Source organism: Coregonus clupeaformis, chromosome 27 (genome assembly GCF_020615455.1).
Source record: "Coregonus clupeaformis isolate EN_2021a chromosome 27, ASM2061545v1, whole genome shotgun sequence".
Taxonomy (NCBI): Eukaryota; Metazoa; Chordata; class Actinopteri; order Salmoniformes; family Salmonidae; genus Coregonus; species Coregonus clupeaformis.
In genome coordinates, this window is record NC_059218.1 from 34801701 (window position 1) to 34813947 (window position 12247).

The following is a 12247-nucleotide window of genomic DNA, read 5'->3' on the forward strand; positions in this document are numbered from 1 at the left end:
CGAGCTCTAGATGCTGTGTAGAGAAACCAACCGCTCCACAGCAGCACCAGGATGTGAAGTTGAGTCTATGGGTCGGGGGCGACTCACTGACAAGATGCAACTCTCATCTGTTTGTTGAGACACACTCACACACCCACCCACCCACCCCTGACCTGACTAAGCAGCCCACCAGTTGGCTGAAGTGGGATACTTCATCAGAAATGTGGCAGAGGGCTCAGATCAAAGTGCAGCTTCTTCAGAGAGCTGGACTGACATCAGAAACTCCCACAGCGATCCATTGATCAGTCAGTCAGAAAGGAAGGCAGACAGACAGAAAGAGGGAGGCAGGAGATCGTCTCCCTTGCTGCCTTGGCTCCCAGGTCTCTACCAGACCTGCATGGACACATCCATATAGGCTAGTTACTGTTAATCAATATGTGAATAGACTCTGTTTCATCATGATCTTCATGACTCAGATGAGATAGAATAGACCGCTACATCCCAAACATGAAAAGAACATTGCCTATTACAAAGGGTTGTAATGCTCCATAATGTATATGAATATTTAAATGGACAATATCCAATGAATCTATTTACACTGCCAGGAGGCCACTCAAAGTGCAGCAATTAGCAGCTGTAAAGACAAATGGCCAGCTGTCCGTAGGCTCATAAAGCAGCTTTACAGGCTTTAGGTAGAATAGAGTAGTAGAAATGGAGGTAATGACAGTGTGAGGGCTCCTCTGAGAGTTTAAAGTGCCTCTACCTCAGCAGCAAGCCTCAGCCCTGGTCTGGCCTGGTCAGCCCGAGACACACAGAGGACACATCAGGAGGCACAAGCAACCCTGATGACCTGACATATAGAGAGAGGACTTCATTACACCCACGTCCTAAAGTGTGTTGGCAGTGGTAGAGCGGAATCTGATTTAAAAAGATAGCATTGTTGATTTCATATCCTTGCTGGGAGCAAAAGACAATTCTGCCCCGTCATAATGCATCGGACCCTGTTCATTAGATTGTCCTCTTCTCCTCTCCAGGCTGTCCAACACTACTCAGTGCTGCAAGAGGCCAGGCTAAATTAGGCTCCAGTACTATAGACCCAGTCCAGGCCTTGCCAGGCTGAGTGTTTCCAGCTGGTCCTCAGGCCCACCTCTTTGATATGGTTAAACTGACTGCTAATCCCCCATGTCTGGACCACTCTGATTGTATGAGTCATCAAACACGCATCTGGGGCCACGGTCGGCAGGCTAACTAAGGAAATCCCCCTCTCTCTCTCTCTCTCTCTCTCTGCCTTTGTGGAGAAGTCAGATCTCCTCTGCTTTTTTGTTCTCTCTTTCTTTTAGTTCTTCCTTATTCTTCCTGTTAATAACGCCCAGATCTTAGTCAGCAGGGTTTAGAGGAGGGCAGAACTGCAGTGTGGAGATGGCAGGCTGATTTGACTTTAATTCCCCACCCTAGGGCCTCACTGTATGGCTGCCCCATGTCACTGTCTCATAGTACGCCCCTTGAGATTTCTGTCACTTTTAGCCTAGGCAGCGTTGTGTATTCTTTGAGGTATAAGGCCAGCTGTGGATCAATATGGATAGCAACATGCTGGACTTATGTCTGTGCGTGCGTATATGCATGTTTGTGTGTGTACACAATACTGTACAGGATTTATATTTACATTCAGTCTCACATGAAGTCTGATCAGCATATTTCACTGACCCAGTCTGGAGTGGAAAAACAGACCCAAACAGACCCGTGCCGGTTCGGATCCGAGAGACCCGCTTAGATCCGAGAGTAGAAAGAGAGCGCAAACGAAACCTCCGACCGGGCGCTGGCAGCGCCATCAATGAATTAGCGAAAGTGATCCACAGTTACGTGTCGTTAAATACTGCCTATAACAAATGGAAAATGTTTTGTGTAGGTGTGTGCCTACACAATATCCCCATAATGACAAAGTGAAAACTGGTTTTTATAAATGCACATTTATTAACAATAAAAACAGAAATATCTTATTTACATAAGTATTCAGACCCTTTGCTAGGAGACTCGAAATTGAGCTCAAGTGCATCCTGTTTCCATTGATCATCCTTGAGCTGTTTCTACAGCTTGATTGGAGTCCACCTGTGGTAAATTCTATTGATTGGACATGATTTGGAAAGGCAAAGTGCATCCTGTTTCCATTGATCATCCTTGAGCTGTTTCTACAGCTTGATTGGAGTCCACCTGTGGTAAATTCTATTGATTGGACATGATATGGTCCCACAGTTGACACTGCATGTCAGAGCAAAAACCAAGCCATGAGGTGGAAGGAATTGTCCGTAAAGCTCCGAGACAGGATTGTGTCGAAGCACAGATCTGGGGAAGGGTACCAAAAAATGTTTGCAGCATTGAAGGTCCCTAAGAACACAGTGGCCTCCATCATTCTTAAATGGAAGAAGTTTGGAACCACCAAGACTCTTCCTAGAGCTGGCCGCCCGGCGAAACTGAGCAATCGGGGGAGAAGGGCCTTGGTCAGGGAGGTGACCAAGAACCCGATGGTCACTCTGACAGGGCTCCAGAGTCCCTCTGTGGAGATGAGAGAACCTTCCAGAAGGACAACCATCTCTCCAGCACTCCACCAATCAGGCATTTATGGTAGAGTGGCCAGACAGAAGCCACTCCTCAGTAAAAGGCACATGACAGCCCACTTGGAGTTTGCCAAAAGGCACCTAAAGGATTCTCTGACCATGAGAAACAAGATTCTCTGGTCTGATGAAACCAAGATTGAACTCTTTGGCCTGAATGCCAAGCGTCACATCTGAAGGAAACCTGGCACCATCCCTACGGTACAGCATGGTGGTGGCAGCATCATGCTGTGGGGATGTTTTTCAGAGGCAGGGACTGGGAGACTAGTCAGGATCGAGGGAAAGATGAACAGAGCAAAGTACAGAGAGATCCTTGATGAAAACCTGCTCCAGAGCGCTCAGGACCTCAGGCTGGGGCAAAGGTTCACCTTCCAACAGGACAACGACCCTAAGCACACAGCCAAGACAAGGCAGGAGTGGCTTCGGGACAAGTCTCTGAATGTCCTTGAGTGGCCCAGCCAGAGCCCGGACTTGAACCCAATCGAACATCTCTGGAGAGACCTGAAAATAGCTGTGCAGCGACGCTCCCCATCCAACCAGACAGAGCTTGAGAGGATCTGCAGAGAAGAATGGGAGAAACTCCCCAAATACAGATGTGTCAAGCTTGTAGCGTCATATACAAGAAGGCTCGAGGCTGTAATCGCTGCCAAAGGTTCTTCAACAAAGTACTGAGTAAAGGGTCTGAATACTAATAGTAAATGTAATATTTCAGTTTTTTATTTTTAATAAATTTGCAAACATTTCTAAAAACCTGTTTTTGCTTTGCCATTATGGGGTATTGTGTGTGTGTGTGTGCAGCTTGATGATAATTTTTTTTTTTTAGAATAAGGCTGTAACGTAAAAAAAATGTAAGGTCTGAATACTTTCCAAATGCACTGTATATAGACAATGAATAGCAATATAGTTTGAAACTTATTTAGAGCAAAAATGTTAACTAATAGGCCTAGGTCTATTCGAGGAGAGAAGCATTGCTCAATCCTCTTGCATGCTGAATGGCTTAAAAATAGGCTACTGTGTTGGCAATGAACTGGTGTGTGATGAGGTGTAAATGACAGAGTCAGGCGCAGGAGGTAAAACACCGAAATCCAGAGTTTATTCAGTGTGCATGAATAAAGCGCAGCAAGCGTCATAACGAAACTAGCACAAGGGAAAAATCCACCTTGGCTACATACAAGGAAATAGTAGCTCAACTGAGCTACTCACTCTCACAATGAACAATCACTTACAAAGGACAAGGGGGCAGAGGGAACACTTATACACAGACTAATGAGGGAATGAGTACTTGGTGTGTGTGTGTGACAAGACAAGGCAAATGGAGTGATGATAAATGGAGTGGTAGTGGCTAGTAAGCCGGTGACGACGAACGCCGAAACCTGCCCGAGCAAGGAGGAGGGGCAGCCTCGGCTGAATTCGTGACAGTACCCCCCCTTGATGCGCAGCTCCAGCAGCGCGCCGACACCGGCCTCGGGGACGGCCAGGAGGACGTGGCGCAGGGCGAGTCGGATGGCGATGATGGAATTACCTCAACAGAGAGGGATCGAGGATATCCCTCACCGGGACCCAGCACCGTTCCTCCGGACCGTACCCTTCCCACTCCACGAGGTACTGAAGGCCCCCCACCCGGCGCCTCGAATCCAGTATGGAACGGACAGAGTACGCCGGCGCCCCCTCAATGTCCAAAGGAGGTGGAGGGACCTCCCGCACCTCAGACTCCTGGAGCGGACCAGCCACCACTGGCCTGAGGAGAGACACATGAAACGAGGGGTTAATACGGTAATCAGGGGGGAGTAATAACCTATATGTGACCTCGTTGATTCTCCTCAGGACTTTGAACGGCCCTACAAACCGCGGGCTCAGCTTCCGGCAGGGCAGGCGGAGGGGCAGATTCTGGGTCGAGAGCCAGACCCGATCCCCCGGTACAAAGACGGGGGCCTCACTGCGGTGACGGTCAGCGTTGGCCTTCTGACGACGCACGGCGCGTTGGAGGTGAACATGGGCAGCGTTCCATGTCTCCTCCGCGCGCCGAAACCAGTCATCCACCGCAGGAGCTTCGGTCTGGCTCTGGTGCCACGGTGCCAGAACCGGTTGGTAACCTAAAACACCCTGAAATGGCGTTAGGTTCATAGAGGAGTGGTGGAGAGAGTTCTGGGCATATTCTGCCCATGGCAGGAACACCAACCACTCCCCCGGCCGGTCCTGGCAATAGGACCTCAGGAACCTCCCCCTGTGGTCCTCTGTAGCTCAGCTGGTAGAGCACGGCGCTTGTAACGCCAAGGTAGTGGGTTCGATCCCCGGGACCACCCATACACCAAAAAAAATAAAAATAATGAATGCACGCATGACTGTAAGTCGCTTTGGATAAAAGCGTCTGCTAAATGGCATATTATTATTTATTATTATTATATTTTCCCACATCCTGATTTACCTGTTCCACCTGCCCATTACTCTCAGGGTGGAACCCAGAGGTCAGGCTGACCGAGACTCCCAGACGTTCCATGAACGCCTTCCAGACTTTTGACGTGAACTGGGGATGTCGGTCAGACACTATATCCTCTGGTAGCCCGTAGTGCCGGAAGACGTGTGTAAACAGGGCCTCCGCAGTTTGCAGAGCCATGGGGAGACCGGGCAGAGGAAGGAGGCGGCAGGCCTTCGAAAAGCGGTCCACAACGACCAGGATGGTGGTGTTCCCTTGAGAGAGAGCAGATCAGTTAAACACTCACATGGTCGTTGTGGAACTGGTAAAGGTTTTAACTTACCCGCTGGGAGGTGCCTAGGTGCCTTTCTCTGGGCGCACACTGAGCAGGAGGAAACATACACCCTCATGTCCTTAGCCAAGGTAGGCCATCAGTACTTTTCGGTCAGGCAGCGCAATGTACGACCGATACCTGGGTGACCAGAGGAGGGTGACGTGTGTGCCCAGTAGATCAGACGGTCACGGATAAGCGCAGGCACGTACTGCAGCCCAGCTGGACACTGTGGTGGAGATGGATCTGTGCGTAATGCCTGCGCTATATCCGCGTCCATCGCCCATACTACCGGCGCCACAATGCATGAGTCTGTCAGTATGGGGGTATTGTCTCTGGGCCTCTCCTCTGTATCATACAGCCAGGATAGTGCGTCTGCCTTCACGTTCTTCGTACCCGGAATGTATGACAGTGTGAAATCATACCGGGTGAAGAATAGGGCCCACCTGGCCTGGCGAGGGTTCAGCCTCCTTGCTGCCTGAATGTACTCCAGGTTACGGTGGTCCGTCCAGACGAGGAATGGGTGTTTCGCCCCCTCGAGCCAATGTCTCCACACGGTCAGTGCTCGGTCAACAGCCAACAGCTCCCGATCACCAACGCCGTAGTTCTGCTCCGCCGGGCTGAGCTTCTTTGAGAAGAAGGCACAGGGGCGGAGCTTGGGTGGCGTGCCCGAGTGTTGAGACAGGACTGCTCCCATCCCAACCTCGGACGCATCCACCTCCACTACGAACGGTAGTGATGGATCGGGGTGGGCAAGTACCGGGGCCGAGGTGGACAGTTCCCTCAGGTTACTGAAGGCCCTGTCAGCCTCAGCAGACCACCGGAGCCGGGACGGCCCACCCTTCAACAGAGATGTAATGGGAGCTGCGACCTTGCCAAAGCCCTGGATAAACCTCCGATAATAGTTGGCGAAGCCAAGGAAGCGCTGCACCTCCTTTACCGTGGTTGGAGTCGGCCAATTACGCACGGCTGCAATGCAGTCGCCCTCCATCTCCACACCTGTGGTAGAAATGCGGTATCCGAGGAAGGAGACGGACTGCTGGAAAAACATACACTTTTCTGCCTTAGCATAAAGGTCATTTTCCAACAGTCGGGCCAGTACTTTGTGAACCAGGGACACATGCTCGGCGCGCATAGTGGAATACACCAAGATGTCGTCGATGTAGACCACTACACCGCGACCAAGCATGTCCCGAAACACCTCGTTCACAAAGGACTGGAAGACTGAGGGAGCATTCATCAAACCAAAGGGCATCACCAGTTATTCATAATGCCCCGTGGTTGTGCTGAATGCTGTCTTCCACTCATCTCCCTCTCGGATACGCACCAGGTTGTACGCATTCCTGAGATCTAATTTAGTGAAGAAGCGCGCTCCATGCAATGACTCAACCACTGACGGAATGAGGGGGAGAGGATAACTAAATCTAATCGTCTCCTTGTTCAGTGGTCGATAGTCAATGCACGCGCGCAGACCGCCGTCTGTCTTCTTCTCAAAAAAGAAACTCGAGGAGACAGGTGACGTGGAGGGACGTATGTACCCCTGGCCAGGGACTCGGTGACTTATGTCTCCATAGCCTCCGTCTCTCCGCATGCGACAGGGAATACACATGACTCCTGGGAGGTACAGCGTCTACCCGAAGGTTTATTGCGCAATCCCCCGCCCGATTGAGTAGTTGCTTTATTCTTTTTATGATTTAGTTGCTTTATTCTTGGAGAAAACTTGTGCCAGATCATGGTATTCGGGGGGAATGCGCACGGTGGAGGCACCGTCTGGACTTTCCACCCTGGTTGCACCAACGGAAACAGCCAGACACCTAACCTGACACTCTCGCGACCACCCTGTGAGAACCCTCTGTGGCCATGAGAAAGTGGGGTTGTGGAGTGCTAGCCACGGAATACCTAACACCACAAGGAAAGCAGGAGACTCAATGATGGAAAAAGTGACCTGCTCACAATGAGTCTCCTGTGTGATCATGGTGACTGGTACCGTGACATCCTTTGTCAACCCGGACCCTAATGGTCGACTATCAAGTGCTCTGATGGGGCGTGGAATGGATAGGGGAACTAATGAAATGCCCTGGCGGCGTGCAAAAGTTTTATCCATAAAGTTCCCAGCTGCGCCTGAATCTACTAGCGCCTTACACTTGGGAACTCTCATGTAATCAGGGAAGTATATGGGTATGGTACAGTGCACAGCAGAGGGCACTGAACAAGTGTGGGTGCTCAATACCTGGGGTGATGCGAGAGTGCCCTGCCGGCCGCCTCCTGACCCAAAAGAGCGCTGATGACAACGTGTGGTAGAATGTCCCTTCGTGCCATCCGATTGGCACTGGCGCTGTCGTCTTCCGCTCTCTCGGTGCGCGGTACCACCCAGCTCCACGAGCTCTGGATCCGCGTTGGTCGGGGCGGGAAAGGGCAGACCTCCTCCAGGACGTCCTCTGGTTGCCAGCAGGTTATCCGACGAATTGCCATGTCCACCAGTTCGGTAAAAGACAAACTGGTGTCATGGCAGGCTAGCTCCCGTCGGACGTCCTCCCGTAGAAGGCACCGGAACTGGTTGATCAGGGCCCGCTCGTTCCACCCGGATCCTGCTGCCAGAATCCAGAACTCCAGCACGAACTCCTGTCCTGTCCTCGTCCCCTGCCTCAAGTGGACCAGCTGCTCACCCGCCTCTCGACCCTCAGGTGGGTGATCAAAAACGCCCGAAATAGGCGGGCGAACTCACTGTAGTCCTCCAACGCGGCTCCTCCTTCTCTCCAAACCGCGTTGGCCCACTCCAGGGCTTTCCCCGAAAGGCAGGAAATGAGGACAGACACCTGCTCTCGATCTGATGGCGCCGGCCTGAAGGAATCCCTGACATAGATCCGGCATCCCATCGAACGCCCGTGGTCGAGATATCTGGATCCCTCCGGGTGCTGTGATGTAGGTGGCTGGATCCGGTTGGCCAGCTGGTCTCGACGGATCGGTTCCTCTTCTCTCCAGGCATTGAACGACCTGAAGAACCCGATCCATCGCTTCCCCCAAGCTGGCCAGCATAGTGGAATGTTCCTGGACCCTTGCCACTATTCCAGGCATGCGCTCCTCTCCTGCTGATTCCATAGAGGTGAGTGATTCTGTGATGAGGTGTGAATGACGGAGTCAGGCGCAGGAGGTAAAACACAGAAATCCAGAGTTTATTCAGTGTGCATGAATAAAGCGCAGCAAGCTTCAAAACGAAACTAGCACAAGGGAAAAATCCACCTTGGCTACATACAAGGAAAGAGTAGCTCAACCGAGCTACTCACTCTCACAATGAACAATCACTCACAAAGGACAAGGGGCCAGAGGGAACACTTATACACAGACTAATGAGGGAATGAGTACCAGGTGTGTGTGATTGACAAGACAAGACAAATGGAGTGATGATAAATGGAGCGGTAGTGGCTAGTAAGCCGGTGACGACGAACGCCGAAACCTGCCCGAGCAAGGAGGAGGGGCAGCCTCGGCTGAATTCGTGACAGTGTGAGAAAGTTTGAATGGCGACGTGTAGCGTAGCTCTGGTGTGATGTGATCACATTGGCCAAATTGATACCTTGCTGCACTGATGCATTGCAAACGTAAAAAACAGGCAGAGAGAAATGTATTAATTAATCAATTCACACAACAAACTTGTTCCAAACAAATAATTGAGGGATTGTGGCAGGACAATATTTCGCAATTGGTGTGAACGGCATCATAAACGAGAAATGTGCTCGTATTTTTTTTCTTCAGAATTGTTCTGACGAAAATAACGTACTTGGTTAGAAAGGGCCTTTACCGAAAATAGGCCTTTTACAACATTAAATCATGACGGGAGCGTTTGATTCTTATTAAAGAGAGAGTCCAGACATGCTACTTTAGGGAACTTTCTGAATGGACATAGGCTATAGACTGAGAGAGAGAATCAGCGAACCAGCTTATGTCAGACACGAGCAAATATTTGTCCTTTCCTTAAAACGTATTAAAAAACCTAGGCCTACCTTAGGCTTTCTGAAAGTAGGCTATAAGATAATGAATTGACAAGGACAGTATGAAGGGGAGAGAGACAATCCATTAAAATAGAAACAAATACACGCAACATGTCCTAAGCCTATTTATCAGCGTTGGTTAGTCTATAAATGTAAGAAAATATTCCGTATCAAATCATACCATGCCAGGTTGGATAGGATTGGTGCATTGTCCATTTGACACAACATTAGCACATTATAGGCCTCAGAGCCAGAACAACCTTGTCGACTGATGTTGAATAATTAATGAATAGTCAGACCTTTTTTAAAAGAAGACCAATTTATTTATTTACTAGAAAGCATTGAAAATGTGCATTGTATAAAAGAAAGTCCACACAATTCTTTTTAAACTGAAGTGCCATAGCCTGTAGATAGGCTAGTGCTTCTACGCCCCCGGGCGGATAGCTGCTGGAGCATCAAACCACCGTTGGAAAGAGGAGATGTAGACAGTTTAAAAGACAGACTAAGTTAGCAAAATAATTGCTTATAATCATTAGTAAACACTCCTGCGATTAGGTAAAGTGTATCTACATGAAAATAAAGTTAATAAAATAAAATAAATGAATGTAGGCCTATTTAAACGATTTTGTTGGTTATTTTATTTTCATGGCGGTCTTCATCCCGTCAGCTACACTGTTATTCAAGTAATAATAATAATAATATGCCATTTAGCAGACGCTTTTATCCAAAGCGACTTACAGTCATGCGTGCATACATTTTTGTGTATGGGTGGTCCCGGGGATCGAACCCACTACCTTGGCGTTACAAGCGGACCACCACATCCATACCTGCATGAGAAGTACAGTAATAATATGCCAAACCTCTTTAGCGTTTATACAAAATGGGGATGTTTTTCCTGAATGAGAGGCGGTGTCAGCTTAAAGGCACTAGACCTTCTTTTGGTTTGAATCTCAGATCTGTTGTCTCTCTCTCTGTCTCTCTCTTTCTATCTCTCTCTGTCTCTCTGTCTCTCTCTTTCTATCTCTCTCTGTCTCTCTGTCTCTCTCTTTCTATCTCTCTCTGTCTCTCTGTCTCTCTCTCTCTCTCTCTCTCTCTCTCTCTCTCTTTCTATCTCTCTGTCTCTCTGTCTCTCTCTTTCTATCTCTCTCTGTCTCTCTGTCTCTCTCTCTCTCTCTCTCTCTGTCTCTCTCTTTCTATCTCTCTCTCTCTCTCTGTCTCTCTCTTTCTATCTCTCTCTGTCTCTCTGTCTCTCTCTTTCTATCTCTCTCTCTCTCTCTGTCTCTCTCTTTCTCTCTCTCTCTCTCTCTCTGTCTCTCTCTTTCTATCTCTCTGTCTCTCTGTCTCTCTCTTTCTATCTCTCTCCTCTCTGTCTCTCTCTTTCTATCTCTCTCTGTCTCTCTGTCTCTCTCTTTTCTATCTCTCTCTCTGTCTCTCTGTCTCTCTCTTTCTATCTCTCTCTCTGTCTCTGTCTCTCTCTTTCTATCTCTCTCTCTCTGTCTCTCTCTCTCTTTCTATCTCTCTGTCTCTCTGTCTCTCTATCTCTCTCTGTCTCTCTCTTTCTATCTCTCTCTGTCTCTGTCTCTCTGTCTTTCTCTTTCTCTCTGTCTCTAGGAACTGTTGGCTGCATGCTATGAATGTTTAATAAGATGTATTTCACACACTGATTTTAATGCTGGCTGTATGATTGCATGTGCCATATGTACAATACAGTTTGATGTGATATGATTGTACATGTCATCTGTTATTATAATATTTTACATCAGTGAAACCCACACGTTTGCCTTTGGTCTGTGTGTTACCCAGTACGCTCTTAAACCCACATGGCTCTCAGATGCCATATTGTGTAGCACTAACAAACACACTCTAACCATGTGTTCACCAGCCTAATCAAAGTGTATTATAATATACAGTGTGTGTGTGTCTGTCTCAGAATGTGTCTCCAGTCCGGAGGTTCATTGTAATGCACAGACACGTAGGGTTCACCTCCGGTTCTGGAGTGATGAAACAGCGATGAGAGTAGTATTAGGGCTCTCTTTGTGTGCTGAAGCAGGCGAGGCAGGGTGGCTAAGCTAGCTGCAAACTGCAGGCGAGGCAGGGGTGGCTGCATACTGCAGGCGAGGCAGGGGTGGCTAGGCTAGCTGCATACTGCAGGCGAGGCAGGGGCGATGTGCTGCTGGTGATATGGTAGGGGGAGTCTTGATGCAGTGCCAGCCCCTCCCTGATCCTGCACCGTTCCTCCTCTTCCCATTCCACACACCGACAGCTGGTGTGACTGGTTGCTAGGTGACCACATCCGAAGCACAAAGAGAGCCCAGCTGGTGTGGACTGGTCTATCAGTCACCACATCCTCTGTGTGTGTGTGTTTCAATATCAGCTGCCATGTATGCAGTGCTTGACTTGGACTGAAATAGGTGTCAGTACTCATTTTGGGTGCAGGTACTGTTTATATTTAGCTGCACAATACTTTTGAGCTAATATTCTATAAGAGGAACAGGAGCTCAAGCAGTAGCTATACAATTTGAGGTGCTGGTACTCAGCTCCGGTGAGCTCCTGCCCAAGTCAAGTACTGCATGTACAGTGGGGAGAACAAGTATTTGATACACTGCCGATTTTGCAGGTTTTCCTGCATGTAGAGGTCTGTAATTTTTATCATATGTACACTTCAACTGTGAGAGACGGAATCTAAAACAAAAATCCAGAAAATCACATTGTATGATTTTTAAGTAATTAATTTGCATTTGATTGCATGACATAAGTATTTGATACATCAGAAAGGCAGAACTTAATATTTGGTACAGAAACCTTTGTTTGCAATTACAGAGATCATACGTTTCCTGTAGGTCTTGACCAGGTTTGCACACACTGCAGCAGGGATTTTGGCCCACTCCTCCATACCTTCTCCAGATCCTTCAGGTTTTGGGGCTGTCGC

The 12247-nt window shown here is 48.8% G+C and overlaps 1 protein-coding gene across 2 annotated transcripts in view; it reads left to right on the forward strand.

The window, feature by feature from the left end:
• LOC121541883 (neuronal migration protein doublecortin) overlaps window positions 1–12247 on the forward strand; it is an 82886-nt gene that overhangs the window by 21835 nt on the left and 48804 nt on the right. The gene's annotated exons all lie outside the window — the stretch shown is intronic.